Source organism: Falco punctatus (genome assembly GCF_963210335.1).
Source record: "Falco punctatus genome assembly, chromosome: Z".
NCBI lineage: Eukaryota > Metazoa > Chordata > Aves > Falconiformes > Falconidae > Falco > Falco punctatus.
Window position 1 is genome coordinate 48,210,617 of NC_137586.1, and position 24,027 is coordinate 48,234,643.

Sequence of the window (24,027 nt, forward strand, 5' to 3'; positions counted from 1 at the left end):
ACTAAAACCAGGGCAACTACAGAAGAAGAAACAATCAACAGAGCTCCTGTCAGTTTGGCAGAGCGCAGCTGGAAGTTCAGAGCTGTGAACATCCCCGTTGACACGCATAATTTTAGTGCACAGGCAAAGAAACAGAAAAAGACATATTTCTGCTCTCTTAAAGGACTGAAAATCAGAACTGTTAGAAATAAAAATTTCAGGCTGCCCAAGTTCTAATAGGGAATACTAGCACAAACTATGAAAGCAGAGAGTTGCAATGGCAACCTGACTGTTGCCAAGATCAAAAAGCATCTTGTTCTTACGTTGCCTCTGTCAGTGGGCATCAAGAAACACTACTTCAGCCCACCTTCTAGAAAAATGCAAAACATTACCCCTGCAATAGGAGACGCTGAAAAAGCAACAATGGGAAGAAGACTGCCATCTTTTCTATCCTCCAGGACACAGAGGCAAAGTAAGCATGAAGACGTATTTGTGAACATGGAACTGCATCTTTCATAGTTTCAGTTCTGCAATCCTTATCAGTACCAAATTAATATCTTGGTAAGCAGTTAAACACAGCAACAGAAACCCAGAGGTCAGTGTCTACTTCCCCAGTCAGCATAATAAAGCTGGACTCAAGTGTGGAAGTAGTGCACATACAAGATGCACAAGCTATCTAAATTGTGGAATTTCGAAGTTAGGAAATGTCCCATTTTGCAATCCTCATTCTGAAATCTTTTCTTCTAATAATAAATACTTAGCTGCATTGTGCAACTTCTGAATTCTGCTCAGTATTACACAAATTGCTAAATGGATCTATCTTTATCTTCTCTATGAAGGTTAAAACTGTATGAGAACTTTCTGATACACCCGCAGCAGTCTTACATAGTTATAGCTAGGACCCTTGCAATACCCGAGAAATGACCATTACCATCACAGAGTACCCAGCCTCTCCCTGGAGAAAGCCAAACAGGCACTGGCTGTCATGGCCTAAACGTGTCACTCCTTTCATGACACTCCAGGCACATCAAGTGTTCACTTTGTTTTCCTCCATTTGTATTGCATTTTATTCTCCTCCACGGGGTTATCTTTTCTTGCAATCCCCCACCTACTCTGGCTTATGCTTCCATCCGTGCTGCCCCCACCAACTCCTTCCCAACACAAGCACTGTACAACTAACTACACAACCACAGCTGATGTGAGCCCATCCCAGTGAGGCCACTAAAAAAACCCACTGAAATAATTATTCATTTGTAAAACTTTTAAGTTACTATGATGAGGAATATGAAGCTCAATACGGACAGGCAAACCTGAGCTAATTGCTTCCTCCAGCAGGAAGAGGGAGGTGGTTGTCTTTAAAGGATTCATCTGTCAGAGGGCACAAATTGCAAGTTCACCCAAAAATAACTTTTTTCAAAGGCTTTTGAAAGCTTTAACACAATACAGACCTGATTCAATGTTTACTGATGCCTATTTGATAAAGACTTTAAGACTTCATACATGAAAAAACAAACCACAGAACTCCCACTGTGAGATTTTGCTTAAACCCGATTTTTTCAATTTGCCCCAGAGTTTTGTTTGCACTAATAGAAGAAAAAGTTAGCAACACTTGCATTTTACGTAATCAAAATTACACAGTAAGAAGTGTACAGTTTACCTTTGACAGCTGAGTTTTATTTACATAGTTTATTTTAAACCAGTAAGGACAGGCTGGATATATCCTTTGCTTTAGTTCTCACCCTTTCAAAACCTCAAGCACAGTGTCATTTTTACACTGTCTCATGAAAAACATGATTTTCCTTGTTATACAATATATAAGGACTCATCTTCTGCTGAGCTAAGTTAAAACCTCAAACTAGCAGGCCAGTAGCCCTTTATGGCTAACATACATGTAAAGCATTGGACTATTTACTTTTCAAACTGCAACCAGAATACTTCGTAGTTGCTAGGTGCTTACAAATTAGATGAAGCTTTTTAAGATAATTTGATGTGGTCTCTACCTCCACCACAAAGCTTGCTGGAAGAGGTGCAGTAGTGCTTAAAAGAGGATAAAAATTCTAAGGAAATTCAGATTCCCAGTTTCAGGCTGAAACCCTCAGTGAAGACAAAAATTTAATATTTCCCAGATTCTACATGATAAACATGCCGTCAAGTAGGAGTACACTTGGGAAACTTATGCTTGAGCTTAAAGCACAGAATATTTATACTCAGTGGAACTCTTCGAGAGATCCTTTGGAGACGGGGGAGGCAAAGATTACAAGACAATGTGTTATTATGCCAAGAAAAACCAAAAAAAAAGTGCAAAAATTACAAGATTACAAATAGGAGTCAAAATTCCTATTTATCAGGTTATTATGGGTGGATTGTTAGAAATATCATGTTAGCCTTCAATTCCGAAGAGCAACAGGAAAGAACAAACAGGTTCGTTTCTGCTTGTGTTGCCTTTCTTTAAGAAAAAGAAAACTAACTCCATCCTTGAACAAGTCGACCTCTGTGCTATCAGAGGTTGTAGGCATTGTCATGGGTCCCCAGCCTGGCTGCACAGAAAATTGTTAATGCAACCACATAGATGATCAGTGGGACCCAACCACAGCTGCAGTGCCAGCATCTCCTGCTAACCTGGATGCTGAGCTATGCCAAATCCAGAACAAGAGCTGCCTGGGGGATAGATATATTTTAACACCCTTTTCTGCCTCATGGGGTTCTCCCAGATATTGAACCTGGGTTTTGACAGTGTCAATACTGCAGTGAAAACTGTTCCAAGGATCAAGAAATCATCCCTGAAATTCCAAGTTCATCTTCCCCTACCACGTAAATATAGTCTCACAATAAAAAATACTGCTCAGCTTCTTCCTCATTTCTTCTTGGTCTTATAGGACTGAATCAGTCAAAGTTATCTGAAGATTTCTACTGGCAACTAATGGCACTCAGTATCTGCATGTCTAAATTACAGGCATGCATGCTTTTAAAAGAAAGAAAAAAAACTATCCTAGGCGTCCAGCAACCCTTTGAAAGATCCAAAATGCCTCTGAAAGCAAGCCCAGCACCCTCTTACATACATAAACTGTGTAAAACAGGACCTTTCAGTGGTAACTAAAGCACAGGTAAACATACAATATGTCCTCAAATGGAAAAAGTCCCTTTTCTAATAAGTTTCTTGAGGAGTAATCTGGCCTTGAAGCAAAACAAAGCAATAAATACAGCTTATCAATAAATCCTTATTTATGTTTTACTGTATGAATTAAGTGTCTAAGTGTTATTGCAGTGTTTATTTGGTTTATGAACAAGGACACCTCTAACAGCCACCGCAAATCCATCACAACCCCCGTGCTGCAAGGGGGTACCCCTAGTTTCACTGTACCCACCTGTCACACCTTGGAGCCTCCCTGCACACCCCTGGAGCTATGGAGCTGTCAGAAACACGTCCTTTCTGCAAAGAGATAAGAAACAAGGTTTGACATCATTACCACACAAACCTGAAGGGCAAGTTTTGATATGGGAATTATAATAAATCCTCCCCCTAAAAGTTTGGCTTTTATTTTGCAGATTAGCAGGGCAGACTGTGACAGAAACCAGAACCAATATATTTGCATCCAATGAGCCAAGATCCTGACACTACACTTAACACAAAGAACTATTAAGCAGTCCTGACAAAAACCATACACACCAGCCCTTTTCAAACTCAATTTGCTTCCCCAATCCCAAGATGGGCAGTAACTACTCAGTACAAAATTATTCAGCATTTGTATTGCAGCAGCAAGTTACTGATCCTGGCAAGTGTCAGGACCTCTATTAGCCGGTACAGGACCTACAAAGAAAGTTCAGAAAGGCTAGATACCAGCCAGCCCCACAAACAGGTACATTTACTAAATCCATATAAAGCAGTTCCAACTCTCTCCTTTGTTACTGAAAGACTGTATTATGCACAAGCCTTGAACAAGTGTATCTGGATATTTATGACAAAACCTCACACGTTCATATTTATTTTGGTGTAATTGAAGAACAGTGGGCTACTCCAAAGCAATCACAATAGGGCGCATGATGCATTTATCCCAATACTGTTGTAGGTAACACACTTATACTACATATGCAGACTTGTAATACTATTACATCAGCTTGTATTTAGCATATGTACTTCCTACTGTTCACCCAACTACTTTTAGAAGGGTGTGGGCTAACTGAAGGGATAGTGTTTTAAAATGCAAGGGTTTGATCTGGATTTCACTGAAGTTAACAGTAAGAGGGTTCACACTGATCCAAACAGGAAAAACGTACACTTAAAAAAGAATCCCCACGGCACATCTGAGGGCTTCGCTCTTGATCCAGAGGATTATAACAAAAGGCTCACAAGACAGAAGGCCTCAAAAGAAACAAGCCAGACAAAATTACAAGCAACAGCTCAATTTTACAGGTCTCTAAGCAAATGAAAAGCCTACATAGGGTCTTTTCAAAGGCATAGTGTCTGCCCTGCCCTTCAACAGTGCATATTTTATGGCTGCCAGAACAGCACCAGGTATCAAACAAGCATATCAACCCCACTTTTGTTTACATAAAGATCTTTCCAAAATGGTTTGGATCTTTTGTTTTATAGAGAGGGGAATGTATCCTGACTCTCCCCACAATGTTTTTTCAACAAGATACCCCATGGAAATCCTTTGCCTATCTATGCTATTACCCACTGGATGTGTTTCACAAGCACTAGCAGCATATAACTCACCTATTTTTACTGTAAAAACTACCATCTACCTTTCATTCTGCTGGAGAAAGTCTGCTGTGAATCATCTGACCAGTTATGAAGTGCTCCATAAACCAGCTTACACAAGATCTTCTCTATGGATGTAGCTACTCAACGTTTCAGTGGAGAGTTAAAATTTACCAAAATTGCTGCTTGGTACCAAGAGGCCATCAACCGTCACAGTCACTATTCTTAACCAGAATTTTCAGATCCCAGCATGCTTCCTTACAGCTTATTACTTGCAAAGCAAAAAAAAAAAAGTATCATCATCCATTTTAGCTGTAGGTACCTTAAGGGGAAAAGAAAATTCTTTTGCCTCTGCTGAGAAAGGACTTCTAGCAGCCTGTGGCTTGTATGAGCACTTTCATTATAACAAAGCACTCTAATCTAAATATACAGCTACAGTAGGTGTCAAACTGCTCATTAAAACCCTTGCAGCATATCAGCTGACCTGCAGACCTCACCAGCTCCAGGTTTCTGAGCTAGGGTCTGAAGTCACTGGGGATCCAAGAGCCAGATGGGCAGGTGGCTGGAGCCCAGGCCAGCTCTCAGATCTCCACAGAGGTGAGGAGAGGCAGAAGAGCTGCAAGGACTTTGAAGTTGCAGCACCTCAGCTCAAGAATTCCCCTCCCAAGGCAGTGCATCCCTCCTCAGTTTGCACCTTGGGAAGGGGCCCCCAACCACTGGTGTTTCTGGCAGAGAAGCCCACAGACACAGGGCTGAGTGTCATTTGCAAGTAGGGGCTGATTCTTCTCCTTTGATCATGCAGCTGCTGGCTGCCTGTCAGGACACCACCTGTAGTCACGCTACGCACATGAATAACTGCTCACACCTTGCCAAAAACTATGACACAATCCAACCCTTTAATCCAACCAGGACTTGAGTTTGAAATCCATGTAAGCACTGCAGGTTTGCAGGCACCTTTTGGGTATTCTTGTTTGACCCAAGCCTCACAGGTGATCCCTTAAAGCAGGCACTGCAGGAGGTCCCTAAAACCTTATATACTGCCAGATTTTAATAGTGAAAACACTATCTCAGCATAAACTTACGGCAAAAAAAATCCCTGTTTCTTCTGGTAACAATTACTTAAGCTTGGAGGAAGGTACAGGAACAAGAAGAAATTATACCACGAAAAGCTCATTATTTTGACAACTGTGACTAAGTCCTCAAAGATTAAAGAAAACACCTACTGGATTATACATGAAAGACAGCCTGGAATATATTATTTAGAGTAACATGATAGTCACCGTAAGGAAGTTTTTCATAAGAGAGCAACAATACCTCATATATGTGTGTTTGCATATATTTTATTTGAGGACTTTCTTCTAACCTGTCAAATTCCAAAGCACATTAATCTATTACAAGGTACTGCTGGCTGTCACAGCCCACTTATATTTAAAAAAAAATTAAAAAACACACAACAAAAAAACCAACATAACTTTTACTACTTCCTTTTGCATATCAATTACCATCCAGATCAGATGCATTTCTTTACTCCTCTATTCAAGCATACACCTGCTGTAACAAGGTCCTAGGGATTCTAAATGAGAAGGAGAAAGGAAATACAGAAGAAAACTACCTTATAAGCAAATTTTAATTACTTAAGTAACTCCTTGGGAGACCATGGAGGCAAATTTTAAGTTTGGGAATGTTTTTACTGTTACGAACACTATTCACTGACTTATTGAAATGCAATTTCCAGAGCAACACCTTCATGACTGCAACCAGAGGTGTATTTGCTCCCCACCTCTCAAGTAAGCCACAGCCCATGTGTATTAGCTTTCTTAGAAAAGTTATTTTAATGCTAATACGAAAGCCAGAGGTAGAACAGACATGCATCCATGAATAACTAAGGCTGTGCATGCTACCTACCCGCAGACAGCACACTAAAAACGTTCCCGTCAATGTTATGTGTGGTTTTAGAGTTTTAAGACAAAGTAATTAAACAAAAAGACAGGGTAAATTACAAAATAAAAGAACGGTGTATATTATCAGCACTTTATTTTAATAACAGGGTATTTGACTTATGTTTTTCCTTTTCCCACTTGTGGAGCTTCACTTTTCATAAAAACGGTTTTATTTTACAGAACCACTTACTGGCCTACCAGCATTGCCCAACTTTTCTAAACATTATGTTAAAGGAAGGGTATGTTTTGCCTTAGGCCTAAGTATATGTGTATGAGCTTTAACCTGCAGCAGAGCCCCATGCTAAACCAAATTTTGGGAAAACAAAGCTGAAAAGCCCTCTTATGTCTCGACCAGACATTCTAATTTAGCCCAAATTCAATTGGGATCTTCAGCTTTCAATTCCCCTGTCACCCTGACTCCTCAGATCTCACAAGCACTCTCAAAAAAGCCAAGAACACCACAGAGACTACTGTGGAGACAGAGACCCTAGGATTGTTATGAATCCCTCCTGTGTCCCAATGACAAAATATGAATAACGATGTCGGGCCAACTACTGCCGAGAGTGGAGTTCATCCATTTTTAAAGATGTTAAGAGAAACTGTAATTAAGCAACAATTTCTGTAACACCAGATGGGAGCATTGATAGTGTCTATGCACCCCTACCCTTTTTCAGAAAACTATTTGAATGTATTTTGCAATTCTAACTTCCCAACAGCTACAATATGATACAAGTTTCAACACAGATCATTAATTTCCATCAAAACCATAGTAGTGGTTCTGAATCAAATTCTAATAAAAAGGGCACCAGCACTACAGCTGTGTGAGACCAAGAGCCACAGAGCACTAAAGATATGAAACGAAAGGAGGATGCACAACTGCACAAAGGAAAGAGCAAATGGCAGCACTTTGGCTTCTGATTGAACTTCAGAAGCTGCATTAGAATATTTTGGTCAATAAACAACACAGGTTTTGAAGAGCTGAGGTCATGGGGAGCATCCCCACATTCAACACATTTTTACTTGAACAAGATCAGCGGGAAGGAAACAATTAACTCTCCTCTCACCATACATGTATTATCCCTTATTATCCTACAAAGTATCCTTCTGTCAGAAAAGGAGCAATCCAGAAAATGATTTGCTGGTGCTAAAATCTGAACAAGAAGAAACAGCAGATGAACCTCCAAATCTTACTCGAAGTATTCAATGAAAAGTAACAGAAAACGAAGTTTTAATTCAGCCTTTTTTGTTAGTCCTCTTCAACAGAATGAATGAAGCATACTACAAGAAAATCAAGAGTTAAAAAAAAAAGAACAAAAAACCCACAACAACCAGGAAGTCTGTACTACAGGCTTTGATGCAGACTGTTTTACCAAAAAGACTGTCACCTGCCAATTACATGGAAACATCTTCCAGTATTAAAAAAAGAGAAGTGAGTGAATGTCAAGTATTTCCATATTCACTATGACAACATAGCAAAACAGAAAAGCTAAAGCTAACATCAGCATGCTGTATTAACTTCTTAAGAGTTTAGGTCACATCTTTTGCCACTTTTCAACTATATGTTGCTCCAGCATTTCCTTTTTTGACTTTCACTGATTCTTCACATTAACAGCACTTACCACTGTTTACAGGTGACAGTCTGAATATATTCAAGAGTCACCTGAACACTGCGGTTATGAAACACCCAGGTATTACTTCAGTGTTCCATATTTAGCATTTTTCAACGCTGTCTTGACATTTTTCGTTCCTGCCTTGAGAAAAACATAGCCTCTTCCGACAAACACAAACAATGAGAAGACATGGAAGTGAGCATAAAGAACAGTGTATTTTATCATCATAATTGCATATAAAAGCTCTGTTATTTAGTAAAAAATTCAGGTTTTTCAAATTATGCCAGTTACTGACAGATGCCAGATCCTGAAATTTCTTGACTCTCACAGGAGGCAAATACAAAAGCCACCTTTTCCACTCAGCAGAGGTTTTCAGTACCAAAACATCTTCAGCCAGTCTGCCCACTGAAAACACCCAACTGAAGTTGTACATACCCCTAACACCCTGTGAGCAACATGCACTGCTCAGGGGCACCTATAGCGAGAAGGCAAAATGCAAAGACAGCTGTTAAACAAACCTTAAAAGTGCATCAGAATCACTGCCTACCTTTATTTCTCTCCCCACCCCCCACAAAAAACAATTAGCATCAGGTGGAGGAGGAGAAAAAGGATTAATAATTTTCACCTCGGCACACAAGAATAAAAAACAGCACTTCAACCTGCAGAGCAAAACATTTTGCAACTTACGACAGAGAGAAGCCTTGGTAGAGGTTACTGTCCATCCTAAGTTTACACTTCTGTGCTGAGAAAACAGGTGACTTCAGTTCAAGGAGCCAGAGAGTCAGCTCCCTGGTTGTGTAAGTCACAGCACAGCCTCCCTGAGGGAAAGGCATGAGGTTGCTGAAGTAGGGGATTTGAACCTAGCTATTCAAAACAGTGGAGAAATAAAAAAAACCCCAAAACTTCACTGTCTGGCTATATGAAATTCAGAAGTTGAACCTTGCAGCAGTGTTTTACTACTAAAAAACCATTAAAATTCACAGGTGGAATTTACTCATTTTTCTGTAAAAACAAAACAGAACTGTTCATGTCCAAAAAAACCCCCAGAAAGCTATAAAAAGGGATTTCCTCAAGCTTTACAAGTTATGTAAGGACATCTCTGACTTACGAACACAGATGAAATTTGTTCTGCTTCTGAAAAACTTTATCTTACTGATCATGCATTACTACTTGCTTATCACACACACACCTTTAAAACTATCTTCCTGTCTCATGTCCAATTGCACAAAGTCATAACGTAACGAGAATGTCATTAGACTGGTTAGGGTGATACCTCGTATCATGTTAAAAACATGCCCACTCAACAGCAAAACAACCAGAACGGACTACAGGAAATTCATACATTCCTGAATCCTCCTGTATCACATTCTCAGTTTCATTTGGGACAAAGAACTACAACCAGCTAACTGGCAAATGGATCTGCAATAATAATTTTCAGTTTTGGATGCAGCAAGGAGATGCCAGCTTCACTGCTCCCAGCAGTTCACCTGTCACTCCATGGAGTTGCTTCTGCTGCCCACAACACAAAACCAGCTTTGCATTTGACACAAATCAAGCTGGCTAAATGGTAAAAGCTGTGCAACTTTTCCTACAACAGGCACATACATATGTTGAAGGTGATGCGGTAAAGCCCGCTTTCAAAATGCCAGGTCTTTTTTCTTACTTAAGAAAAATACATATTTTATTTGTATGGCAAAATACCTGGAAGAGTCACCATCAAGTGCTGTCACTTCTCTTTTATAAGTACTGAGCTGAAGCCAGTGCCTCCACGCAGGAGGTGGTGTCTTTATAAGCTGCTGCTTCTGCAGCAAGTTCCAGTGCTCAAGTTTCCGTATGAGAGACAGGGGTGTTTGAGTTACACAGAATATTGACTCCTTCTCCATCAGTTACGGGGCTGAAGTTGCACAGGGAACCTTCTCAAACTACAACCAGTCAAGTTTCCAAAATTACTTTCATTAAGAACCTGATACTGGTTAAAGATTAACAACAACAAAACCCGCTAAATCTGGTAATTTCCCTCAGAGCTGCTCACCCCCATATTAATGTAAAAATTGTAGAAACATCTTATTTTTACCTTCCATTCCCTTTCTTTTATATCTGACCCTTGGTCAGTAAGTGTCAAGTTTTATTTTCAGATACAGCATAAATAGCACCAAGCAGCACTGCAGCTCTCCCTGCACTGACACAAGGAGAGTGGGACACGCTCAGCTCTCTCACCTGGCCTGTCACCAGGTCACTGCTGTTCTCTTTCACCTGCAGTATTCTACTTGTAGTATGTGGTAACCCACTCTTCTATCCTTATTTAGTTACAGCATATTTAGGCTTTATTAGTCCTAGACAGCAGCTGTGCACTGGTAAGAATTTACACGACCATCTTAGCTTTAAGACACACACCAGACACACAGTAATGTGCCAGGGTGAATGGTGTAAAACCCATCCCCTAGATTCCCAAAACAGGGATTGAGAAAACAAGCTAGATAACTGTTCTTCCCCCTTACAGTTACAAGGTGTGCAGTCTGCTTACTTAAGTTGCCCGGACTACCTACTACCTCTGGCCACTTCAGTGTGCCCTGGTCTGCATCCATCCCCACCTCCCAGCCCAAACTTGTACTGCTGTGCAACCAGCTGGGGAAGTCACCTCACCAGCTTCCACGGGTTAAAATCTACTTTGGGGAAGGGAAGAGTCAGGGTAAGTTTAAACCATCCACAGTTCCTTTTTCAGTTGCAGTGCTAGTTTGTGCTGGATGAAACTTATGTGCAACACCACTGGAGGTATTAAACCTGAGCCTTCCAGGGGCAGGGTGGGGGGTGGGCGTGCAGGAACAGACTGGGTATCGCAGTAACTGCTACACTTTGAGTCCTCCCAGCCTCACCTCAGGGCCAAAATAAATAAAAGCAAGAAAGAGTTCAGGGATCCTGGCCTGAAAAAGAAAACCCTGAAAGACTGAGGGTTGTCTGGGATCAGGTCTGTGGTGGACACAATGCAGCTCTCCCCTCTGATGCTGTGCAGCACCTGCCCAGGACTGCTTGCTGGAAGGGATCTTCAGAAGACAAAAGTCAGAACCACCTAGGGCAGGGCTACTTCCCTGATGGTAAGTGTCACTCTTTTCCTGCTGCATCATCATTAGAAAACAATTTACTTTATTCTGCCAGTGCTGAGTAGCAGACTACAGTTCCTTCTTGCTAGCTGAAGTCTGGCCACAGCCCTCACATTTACTTGCATATTCAAGATACTCCACTGCCTCTGAAAGACTGGCAAAGAGCATGTACTGTGTGGGACAACTGCCATGTCCCAGACAACCCCATGCAAATCAGGATATACCACATTTATGGTCAAAATCCATAATTCACACCACACTGCAAAAGCCATTTTAAATAACAGAGACTGACAGGAGATTAATTTTCAATAGGAGAGTGCAACTCATGTTTTCTTGGCAAGGACCATAGAAATGCAGTAAAATAACCTTAAAATTCAAGTAATCATCATTTCACCATAACAGAAGCACCTAATGCAAACAGCTTCAGTGGCAAACACTGTAAATGGTTTGGAGTTTTGCTGTGTTTAAGGTTATGCTAGCTCAGAAATTAGTTCCCTGTTTCCTGCACCACCACACCTCCCCCGCTCCCCCCCCCCCCACCCCCCCCCATGTTTAAACCTCTTCAGCCACTCTGGCATTTTTTAAATGCTGAAAAGTAACACAGCCATACTTTTGAAAAAAAGCTGACAGTGCATTTCACAGACAGCACAGGCATGGATTTTACCAGTCATCATTAGATCTGTCACTCACTAACCCCACTAACCTTTGCTATTTTTTAAACTAACTACATACAGCCAGGAAGTCTGTACACTTCTGCAAGATACACAATGAACTTACACATACCAGCAATTACAAAGCAGTTTGTGCAGAACAGGACTTGTTGAAACATAGGTGTTTTGTGGCAGAATTTGATTAGTAACAACTTAGTGATGACTAATTCTGGAGTCTGAAAAAAACAACTCTGACTGTGGTAGAAGTTACACAAATTCAGGGATTTATCAAGTTGCTACATCCACTCTCTGTGGTTGTAGAGCATCAATCATACCTGCTCCTGCCTCAATACAACCCTTGCATTGATACAAACAATGCAAAGGTCATTTTGACCTTTAGCTAGTAACTGGGTATCGGTTTGTGCCCATAGTACTGCTTTCTGTCTGTTCAAAAACACAGGTGCAGATCTTTCAGTGTAAGTGCTTCAGATTTCACATCAAATTATGCGTGAGCATGTCAGGAACAGGATTAACTGAAGCTTTGCTTGCAGAACATTCTCATGAGCATTACTGGGATTTTAACTCCTACCAAGCCTTAAATGAGCTTTTTCTTATGCCAAATAAAATGTAGCAGACAGTCTTTACTTATTACACTTTATGATTAAGAATCTTGTTTGCACTATCATGAAGGACATTATAAAAAGGAACGGCAGATGTGAGAGCTGCACACTACAGAGGTTCTGCTAAGTTTCTTGACAAAACAGGTAATTAATGCAAGGTTCCAGCCCTTGAACACTAAATCTGAGTTTTTCAGTATTATAGAAAAGCAGAAATGTAAAATTGTATGAAAGTATTAGAGACAAGATTTGCCTCCTTCAAGGTTTACAGCTCAGTGAAACACAAAGCCCTCCTCAGCAAAGCTGACAAAATGCAGCAACAGCCATCCCCATCTTATCTCAAACCACAGATCCCCACCCCAGACCACTTTCAGCTTTCATGTTTCAAATGTCACAGTGGAAAAATTAGGTTAAGCTCAGCCATATCCAAAAAATAATCCCAGCTGAGATACACACACCAGAGAATTTGATGGCAATTAAGTTACTTGTGAACCAGGCTCTGTATAGGTGCTCAAGCTGTTAGCCACTTCCCTGTATTCCTTTATAACCTTCTGAGGTCAGCACTTGCAGGTGTCACATCAACAGAAGACATACAAAGAAAAATGACAGCTTCCTTGAGACAGCTATATCCTCTTCCCTGCTGTATGACTTGGAATAGACAGACGTAAGACTCAAGAAGACACCGTGACTGTCTATACTCTGAGTGTCATTCTGCTTTGCAAAATACCCTTCTCTCCTAAAATATGCTTAATATCGCAAGAAACAAACCAAAGTCCACACACAGCTAGTAAAACAAATGGCCCATTTCTATTGGGGGGAAAAAAAAATCATTCCATATTAATTCAAACTGATTAAAACTTTTAGGTTCAAAGTTCTCTGTAGATATATTAATTCCCTAAATTTAAGTTTCAATTCTTATGCAGCTCATTTGCTAAATGTTTGCTGTTTTGCTTTAGGGTTTTTCTTTTAATAAGGGTAGATTTAATACCGTAAGCAAAACAATGATTCTTAGTAAGCATTAGTTGCCTTCTCACCCACCTTTGATGCTTTCCCCAATTTTCTCTAATTGGAATACTAGCTTTAAACTACTGCAGGAGTATATAACAGCAAAGCAAAACAATGTCCCAGTATTAAAATGTGAGCTTAGCTAGGTAATGGTACTTTTTATGAACACAGGAACTTTTCACATACAGTCGTCTTTCCAGCGAAATTTTATTTAGGCTTAAGTCTAGAAAACTTTTTATTAGAAATTGAAAAACACTAATCTTCAAAGTTTGCTACAGGGTGTGCAGACTTGCATTAAGAATTTAACTCTACTAACAATCAGCTTGTTTTTTCTTAAGTAGCTTTTGCAGATCTCTCAGAAGTCTTCCATGGTACCCAAGAGTACATAGATTACAAGCTGAATATCAGCACTGCAGATTTACAACCATTTATTAGCTGTTTTGCTACTGCACTTCTACAATTTAAGACCAAATGACAGTTCTCATTATTTTTGTTGCTAAGAAACCTGCCTCCTGTCAGACTGTTTGCTGACAGCCCTCACTTACTACAGCAGATCTTAAATAGCAAAAGGCTGCAGATGTATTTCTGCTTGACAAAAATACTTGCTGTCTTTAAGACATTTGCTGTTGAATGACAACACAAGAAACTGCACTACAGTTTGCATGCAGTGGTCTGGGAAGTCCACCAGCAAGATCAGCACACCTCAAGGCACAGCACAAGCTGTTTCTTATTAACCCCAAAACTTCCATGACTCCCCCTTGAGAAAGTCCAAAACTAACATTCATCCCACAGAAACAAATACAGCTATCCAAGTGCCTATGTCCCAACGGCTTCTCTGTCTTTCTAACATCACTGGTATTGCACATTTTACCATTAGCTCTTTTGAGCCATGGCATTTTAAAAATATCTGTATAGGTTACAATTTTTTAAGTTCCAACATGCTTTGAAGGACTCGTGGCACATCCAATATTTAAGCAATAGTCAACAGTTATACAATTTCACTACAGTTGACCACTCCCTCAAGACTTCTAGCAAAACATCATCATGCTGTGGGTTGTCTCTGATTATATGAACTGACATCACTCTTCAGCAGGAAAAAAAAAAACCAACAACTTTGTTTACTTATCTTTTTGTTACCAAGAAACAAGGAATTCAAACTAACTAACTAGCGGAAGTACTGCTCAAAATTAACTTTCTGCAAGACAATGACAAGCTACCAGAAAGCTAAAAAATGGAGTGTATTTGTATCACAGCTGTAACATATGTGAGATGCTGCATCTTGTTGATATTCACCTGGGTTCACCACACCACTCCTGATGTACTGGGAATCAAAGATCTCCAATATCTCCAATCTCCTGCTGCTTCTCAGGGTATGAAACCAGGTTGCTTCATTCTCCCTGTTACAAGATATTTTTTGCAGTAATTTCCTACTGTAGTCCCTCCTGTCTGATGTGAGTGAGGTTTCACAGGATGCCTCCTGAGAAAGCATGTCCTAAACACAATCTGGTCAAGATCCTGGCCAAGATGAGTTGCTGACTAACAATCTCTCAGACTATTCCAAAGGTGATGGGTCTTTCCATCCCAGGCCCAAAATTTCTCAATGGTATTTATCTTCTGTTCAGTGCTTTGGTATATTTCCGGTTCTTACACACACATGTCAAGTCTAACCTTCCCTGACATGTGCCAGTGCAGTTGTCAGTTCCATGCCTGAGAAAGAGTGCAAAAGCCTGGGATCAACTGCTTCACCTCCAAAAGACATAATAACTGCAAAACCAGGAGAAAGAGACCATGCCTGGAAAAATGGAGACACCCACCAGCTCCTGTGGTGCACAAAGGCTCCTCATGAAAGACAAGCTCAGGATGTGAAGCATTACAACTGACTCAAGGAAAGGTTCTTCTTGGTGGAATACAGGAACAACAGTTCCAACATGACAAATTTTACTTACCAGGAAGACTTGGAAAGTCTTCAGCATCTCCAACAGAAAGAAGGGAAGAGGACTGCCCACTGAGAGCCACAGCACTACAATAGGGATTTTTGTGTCACCTGTAAAAATTACAATCTGCACCTTTCAGTGAAAGTCTGCACCACACAGTTTGCACCACTTTCAGATTAAAAATCTTAACACTTATGTCACTCACCAAATAGTTGTCTCCTATATCTGAGTCACTTAAGTTTTCAGGGGGAGAAACAAGATTAAACAAACAATATTTTTCTGGCTCTTTAACAGGCTAAGAAGTCAGTAGCACAGCGTGTGAGGATCTCCCACCACTCACCATCCTCCTCTATGAGGATCTCCCAGGCGCTCACCAACCTCCTCCACACCCTCCCAGAGCCGTCTCCTTCCAACAGCTCCTCCTTTGTCACCACGGGGCTCTTCCAACTGCACCAAACAACACACACCTCCTCCCACGGGGCTGTGTCACCATACTTGCAGCATTTACAAGCAAGGTTAGAATAAAGCATCAGCAGAGACATTAGAGTCTTAAGGCTTACGCATATGAAGACAGGCAGTTTTGAAAAAGTGCCTGTTCTCACAGTTATCACCCCATCTGGTCTTTAGCAGCTTGCATGCAGACTAACACTGCACTGCATCAAAAAACATCACAGCAGCAGCAACAATCAAATTCTGCCACCACCTCGGAGGAGTGGGTAACATCTACCTTCTCATCAGTGTAACACATTACGAGGAGAGGCTAAACAGAGGATATCTGCTTCCCAAGGAGCTGTGGCTAAAATGTCATCCTCAGGCTTGCCCTGTGCCCTAAATAAACCTATCTCCTCACGCTTCTGGTAAGTGAGAGATGCAGGTGGAAGGGCCCCATGCCAGCCCCTCTGCTGCCTCCCACACTGCCAAAAGCCAAGTAGGCAGTTCTCTCCCACTGCTACACAGGGTCCTGTTTCATCATTTTGACTCCTGGATGGATGATAAATTTTAAGACCAACAAGTAACAAGATGCACTGTTTCCTCTTAGACAGCAAAGTGCACAGACTACTCTGCGACACCTGCTGTCATCAGCGGGCAAAGGCACACAATTTCAAGAAATAAACACACGATCATTTAGATTGCCACCCTGCCTGAGTGACACAAAGGCACTAGAAAAAATCTAGAGCTGAATGATGCTTCTCAGGTGAAAGGCTCATAAAATAAGAATCCTGTAGTCCTCCACTCCTTGCCCTGAGTAGTTGTGAAATTGAGACAAATAAGATTACAAGGACTTAAAGTGATCTACTAAAGCAGATGAAGCGCACTTCAATGTGTTACTGCAGCAAGCTGGAAGACATGACAAAAACACAAATCTTGTTTCTTGAACAAAGAGGTCTTCGGAGCTGTAAAGTACTACAGAAGAGCATAGATTTATTTCTGCTGTTGGTTTGCCAAATTTAGGTAGAAAATAGCAAATAAAAATGCTCAAAGAACCCCATTTGTCAAACTCCATTTCAATAATGTCAATTGTTCATAGTCCAGAAGATTAAACTCTATTGGATTACTAAGGGTGACACGTCACTTTTAGAAAAGCCTGGCTATGACAATTATATCCACGAGACTGCAGAAGGCTGATCACCAGCAGAGGGAGGGTAAGGCAAGTCTACAGGCTGGAAAGTATTACTCAACTTCTGCAGACAAGACTACAGTCAGGCCAGGGTTTAACAGCATTCTGGACAGGGAGCGCAGGCCTGGATTCAGATTCTCAACCTACACAGTGGAAACTGCCCATCAACCAGGACTTGAGGAAGCTAGTGTAAAACTGAGACAGTTTTTTTATCTGGACAGTAAACAACTCCTTGCTGATTAGCAGGATTTGCATTCAGCGCTAAAGACGACACTGAAATACAGGAGCAGAATAAGCACGGCTTGCTTGAGCAAGTAATGCACCACACAGTGATGGCCACAGGGTATGGTGGGGATAAAAAGTAAAAGTAAAAAATTAGAAAAAATAATTCAGCAAGCTATTTCAAGTTGAAAGTTGTTTCAAGAGAACAAGAAAAAGAACACATTTTTAACCAGGACACCACCCTACAGTCCCATCAGCATTAATATCTCATTCAAGGAAAACAGCAACAGCGCAGCAGGTCGGTGAAAGAAGGAACAGGACAAAGAACCGGCAAAATAGAGTTACTGAATTAAGCACAACCAGAAGCTGTGACTTAAGGCTGCATCCTTGGAGGACTAGCCTTCCTTACCTGCCCTGCTGCTTGGCTGCTTCCTGCAGCAGCTCAGAACAGTTGACAGCTCCAGCACTGACAACCGGCTCTGAGCTGCAGGAGTGAATATGAGAATGCCAGACCATCTTCCTTTGGTGTACGTTAGTCTGCCTTGTTTCCTGAGCTTTCCTAACTCCAACTAAGGATTATTTATACTCCAGTCTTGGTAGGTATTTTAACATACAGGCCACTATTACGCCTTCAGTTTCAAGGAATCTGATAATTTACCCCACCAGCACAGCAAAACATCAGCATCACCAAGAAAAGAAAAATTATTATTTTGCTATGTATTGTTTGGTCCAAACCTAGGGGCTGACCAGACACAACAGGTGCCGCATCTACAGTAAGCTTGCAAACAGTCTTTTTCTTCTGCTTATGAAGGTCCTACAGCTGGCAAAAGCTCAAGCTGAACAAGCTCAACAGTAGAGTATTTCCACAGGTCTAAAAATCAAAAAAACCTAGACTACAAAGTGGCAATCATTTCCACCTTCACTGGAAAAAGCCAGTCAGAATAAGCTGAGTGAATTTAGATGAATGGCTTAATGTGGTTATGATTAACTATGTAGCAGAGTGTCCCAGGTTTTCCAGTTAACATTTCACTATGAGAATGGGTAGAAACATTTGCTCACATAAACTGGCTAGATGTGATTAAGGCAAGATGTCCAAATGGCTTAGCAGTCTTTGTCGCAAGATATTTGCAAAACATCAAAAAGAGACTGACAGACACATATACATGACCAAGTTCCTGTTCAAAGGACATGCAAGGCCTAGAGTTTAACCAGACTATTTTTGGTAGCATGTATTGCTAAAACTTAGTGATGTACCACAACATTAGTTATACTATGTTAGGTTCTTGTTCAAAAGAAAGGTGAAAATGGCATAAAATCTCAGCTGTAAAAGACGTGCCCATGACGGTCCCCCTTGACTCTATGCAGGGTCCCCTCAACCCTAACGCTGCACCTGCTGGCAACAATTATAGATGGAGCAAAGAAATGGGATATGAAAAATGGTGCCAACCCTAAGTATCTGGGAAAATACCTGATACATTGTGGGCTGGAGGGAAGTGCTCCACTTACAGCCTTGATACAGACCCCGAAGTTTGATAAAGGTGTACCAGGGTAAGTCTGAAAAGTTTGTCTTTCAGATGGTGACAGTTACAAGCTAACTAGGGCCAGAATTGTATTCACAGCGGATCTGCTCACATAATTCTATCAAAATAATAGTACCATCCAGCTCTTCTTACTATCACATAGTTCTGGAGAACACCCACAAAACAAAGTATTTTAAAAGCAAGTATAACAGGGACAAAACTTAACAGAAGAATTCAGGGTGAGAATAAGGCCAGGAAAACCTTGGAACAAGGCCAATAACAAGCCAGTAATTCATCCTTCCAAATACAAAGTCATTTTCTTCTCTCATTGTGGAATGTATTGATTCTAATTAAGCACTAATTTTCCTGCAGCAATAGTTGTTAATATGTCTGATTCAGACAGTTTCTGCAACACGTGTACATTACAAATTTACTCTTAAAAAGCAACTTTGAGAAAAAACATGGACTTGCTCTATTATATAAATATACATGTACAAACTTTCTGCACAACTATTACACAGAAGTATTTTGTTCAATACGGTGAAACAAGCTGATGCACAGCCACATAAGGATGTTTTTCTCAATCCATAATCTCCAACAACAAATGCACTTCAGTGTCAGTGTCACAGATTACCTGTGGGAGGCATTTTAACAGATTATAGAGCTGAAACCAGCCTAACAGCTTAGAGTCCAAGCCTTTCCCAGAATTACCATATACCAACAGACAAGCCTCAACCAGCAGCAGACCCACCAGTCCACCTCTGCTACTAAGACAGGCTAGTATCTAATTTGCAATAAAGAGGCATTACACAGGCAAAAGAATGAGTATGTGATAATCAATACCAAAAAAATCTATCATTACAGCAGGGCACTGTCATCCCTGCTAACAGGTCTATTGCCTCCAAATTTAATTTTAAAAAAACAGGATAAAGGAAACAACTGTGAGAGGACTTAACAGGTACAACGTTTTCCCACCTCTCTGGCTTCTCATCTGCAAGAACAGAAGCCAGCTTCAAATTCTCCCTCCTTAAATCCACCCCCATTTTTAAAGCCCAACAGACATTCTTCTGCTTTTAGCAAGCTACTCAGCCTCAAAAAAAGATATCATAACTTGAGAGTATTTGCCTTGACCCAAACCTCTTAAGTTTGTTTTTTAACTTCAAAGGCGGAAGTATAGGGAGGAAACCAAGCATAAAATACCTAACCACAGCTCAGGTCCAAGCAAAGCAAAAATCTGCTTACACTGTCCATGCTCAACTTTGATCTGCACAAGAACATTGAAACCCTGAGCAACCACACTCTTGATACACTCCTGCCAGAAGTCTTTATATTCTACAGGAAGAAAACTACCTTTTGTACACTACTCTCCTTCACAAGTCATTTGTAACTACATTTAGTTATAAATTTAGTTTTCTTCAGCGTCTTCCAGAAAAGGGAGCAAAAAAGCAAAACACGCTACAAGATTTAGTGGCAAAGAACAGAACTATATAAAATGTTCCAGGCTGAGGAGCAACAAGCAAAGCAACTAGCAGACTCTTCCCCTGCTCAACATTTAAAAAGTGCAGGAAGTTTAACAATGAAATACTGAGCATTTTGTTCTAATTTTTAGCTATCAGTTTACAGAACAGAGGCACCACTGTCCTGCACCTATCTTTGAAGATAAACGGACCAATTGCTTTACATAAAATTGCTGTACAAACATTCTTGCTACCTGCCATGCACTTGGAATGGCAATGTTAAAGCAGTTTCTCTAGCCAGCTCTCTTCCAAAAGCAGCAACTGCTCTCCTTGCTCCTGAAGAGAATTTAACGAAGCCATCTGCTCATGTTTGAGACTTTTCTAAAACACCCTGCATTCTTTATGCTCCCTTTTACAGTTCAAATCCTGGCTAGCATCCCAAGGGTACAACCTTCACAAAAAGCAAAGCAAGAAGCAGAAAGGAACATTATTGAAAACACTTTGCTCACATGTACATTAAAATACTTCAGCATCTGTAGATATCATATTATTGAAAAAATTTTTGGCAATATTTGTATTTTAAAAAAAGTAAATTGCAATGCACATATAAAATTAAAAAAAAAAATTGCAAGATTCAAAGTATTTGAACACAATATATGGTAAATTAAACTAATGTCAAATCAAGGAAGCTAACTGATCCACAATTTTAAAATACCTCAGTCCTACAGCTTCACATAAGCCTAACCATGAAGTGAAGACCTTCTGCTCATTCAGTTTCCAAAAATTCAATCCAACCTAGCTGTAAAATACCAACCAGGAGATAGAGATTTAAGACAACTGCTGTACAGACTATAGGAAAGAGCTGTCATACCACTTAACTGAGACAAACCTGTGGCAACTGGTTTCAGGCATCAGGATGTTGCCTATCCTTCAGGGATGTATAGGATACGAGTACTGAAAGAGGCACAACCAGGAAAGAATTAATCCTGAGCACAGTTAGGCCTCCAACATGAAGTTACTCCTTTTACACAGAGTAGAGAGATGTAACATATATTGACTTAACACTTCCATACTTAGAGGTACATTTCTCCAGTTTCCTGTCTGTTAGCACCCTTCTGGCAGCAGACTTAAGCCATCATTTTTCAAGAAGATATGCTACAGCACAGGATTAACTTCTGCTGCACCTGGCAGTATAAAGAAGTGTAAGTGTGCTTTTCCAGCTGAAAAATACACCCTTTGCTCACAGTGCAAGTTCAAAAAGGTAAAAACCTGTTTCACTGTGTTTCCAAGACAACTGAAATTAATAGTGCTGCAAGCCATCTAGGAACAGAAAACACATTCATCACAATACCAAGCACAATGGAGCCTTGAATTTTCCTTGGACCTTCTTGATCACTTTCCAACACAATTAATCATTGTGTTCAGTTACAAACAAAACACCATCACCAAAAAAATAAGCAGCATAAGAAAAAACACATAACTATTTGTAGAGGTGCAAAGCCTACAGACACCAACCAAGCGCAAGAGCCTGAACACACATCATGCATGTCTTGGGTTTCATTGCTTCCACAGAAAGACTTTGTGGGAGGCAGGGGACAAGCAAGGGAGAAGAAACCCTCCCTCTTCGAAGTGTCTTGTATGGCAGTTTCTAAAATGCATAGTTTCTTAGTGGGAGTCACATCTAACATACTAAGACTGCACGTTGAATATTTCAGTAATCATCTGGTGCCCAGGAGTTTTATGCAAGTAGCACAGGACAGGCCAAAATCGGATTAAAGCTGCTATGAAGAAATTCAGCAAAATTCCACACCAAAACTTGAATGCTGATCTTGCAGCACTGGGTGACAAAACCCCAGTTCTGCAATCAAACTTCAGAATATATTGTCAAGTAGCTTCTTCACAAAATCAAGCCTCTTGTAGCATAAAGAAAACTGAAAAATTATCTCAATTTACAGGTTTTCTCCTAGATTTCTCCGTAACAAAAAACAGTCCTTGACTTGTATTCATTAAAAAAATTGTGCCTTCCAAATTTGGCCTTTTCACATTCATAAAGCAATAAAAGCAAGGCTGTCACTTTTGGATTTCATAGCAGGGAGAAGCAGAAGTGGAAATGGTATGGCAGTGACTAAGACATATTTTTTCCAGTGCTGGGATTCTCCAAAAGCAAGTGTGTTGCCACTGTCACAGGCACAGCTAACTCATCTGAAGTAGTAGTAATGTGGCTGACTGAGCCAGTTCCCAAACCAGGCCAAAAGCTACCAAAGGTACTTTATAAGCCCCAAACTCAACCTCTATGAGAAGCCTGTTCTTCCAGTACAAACAGTGCCATTTCCTTGTTCTGCACGTTAACTGACTGAAACATGAGGTTCATGAAAATGAAAGCAGAAAGCACCCACAGGGTGCCACAAGTGTTGAAGACACACAGCATCTCACATTCTAAGAAGCAAAACTACCCTGTAATTCAGAGGGATATGGTATAAATACAGTGTTAGCTACACTCACAGATTCAAACCACACAACCACACACCCTCTTCCTCTGCACTGGCCTGAGAAATTGTGCCGTGACAGCAAAAGCTTTACTAACCCACCCACTTCAGCCTCATCCTCTATGTGGTAATGTACATCTGGCCGACCGATGGCAGCATGGGCCTTGCAGCAAATCATGTGGACACCAGCACTGCAAATGAATCCAGTATGCTGTGCCCTCCATTTCCATGAAACTGACTCTAAACACTGCTGGTTTCAGGCCAGAAAACAGGCAGCCAAAACCATCTCATTGCTGTGCTAAAATGAAGCAAAAGCTCTTCCCAGTAAAGGTGCCGCAGGAGTCTGTGCTTGGTAGCCAATGGCTACATAGCCAATTACTGCTCAAACAGCACCTTCAAACTCCTTTTCCTCTTCTCACATGCAAGGGGAATTCCCAGCATCATCCCCCACTGCATACTGTACCAGCCTAAGTTACCTGGGAAGAAAGCTGGCTTTACCAACACAGCAAAAAGAGGAACAGTGCTGCTCCAAACACACCTCCTTTTTAACCAGATATCCCAGCTAGAAAGGTTAAGGCAGGCACCCATACTGCTACCTGTTTTAGCACTTCTCAAACCTGACATGTTCTGAGAATATCATTCTGGGAAATATATAAAAACAAGTTAAGCAAAAACATATTTTCCAGGCTAAGGCTAGAATGGTATCTGCATATGCAAATTTCTTCTCCTCTTGTTGTCTGCTGTCTGATCAGTGTTAATTTATCAAGGATTAAAGAGATTGTAAACTACCAACTGCTTGAAGTTTGCTCAGTTGGAAAAGCCCCAAAGCTCACTTGTTCGAAGTGTATTGGGCAGGAGAGAGAAGAGAATTTGAATAAATATTAGCAGAGCCTTAATGGAGATACTGAGACTTGCCAGCAGCAGACACAATCTCCACCTTCACAGCCAGGGACAGCAGAATGTCATCATCAAAGGGATCAGAAGAACAGGACCAGGCACACAAGCAGAAAAATTCACAGGAGACTATATACAACCACCAGGGTGGTAACACCTGGAATGACACTTTAACAGCAGAAAACACATATGTTAGTGTGAGAGATGCAGTAAGCTATACATGCAGAGGTTTTCTTTCCCCTTGTTCTTACAGATAAATGAAATACTAAATTGAAAGTTTACAGAAACTCATCCA

General features: G+C 40.7%; 1 protein-coding gene across 7 annotated transcripts in view; it reads right to left on the reverse strand.

Moving 5' to 3' along the window:
- The window catches only part of SEMA4D (semaphorin 4D), a 112,286-nt gene that overhangs the window by 41,137 nt on the left and 47,122 nt on the right, over positions 1 to 24,027 (reverse strand). For all 7 annotated transcript variants that reach the window (XM_080373034.1, XM_080373033.1, XM_080373028.1 and 4 more), the window contains exon 2: positions 3,345 to 3,409. The gene's annotated coding sequence lies outside the window, so the exon portion shown is untranslated. The remainder of the gene's footprint in view (positions 1 to 3,344; positions 3,410 to 24,027) is intronic.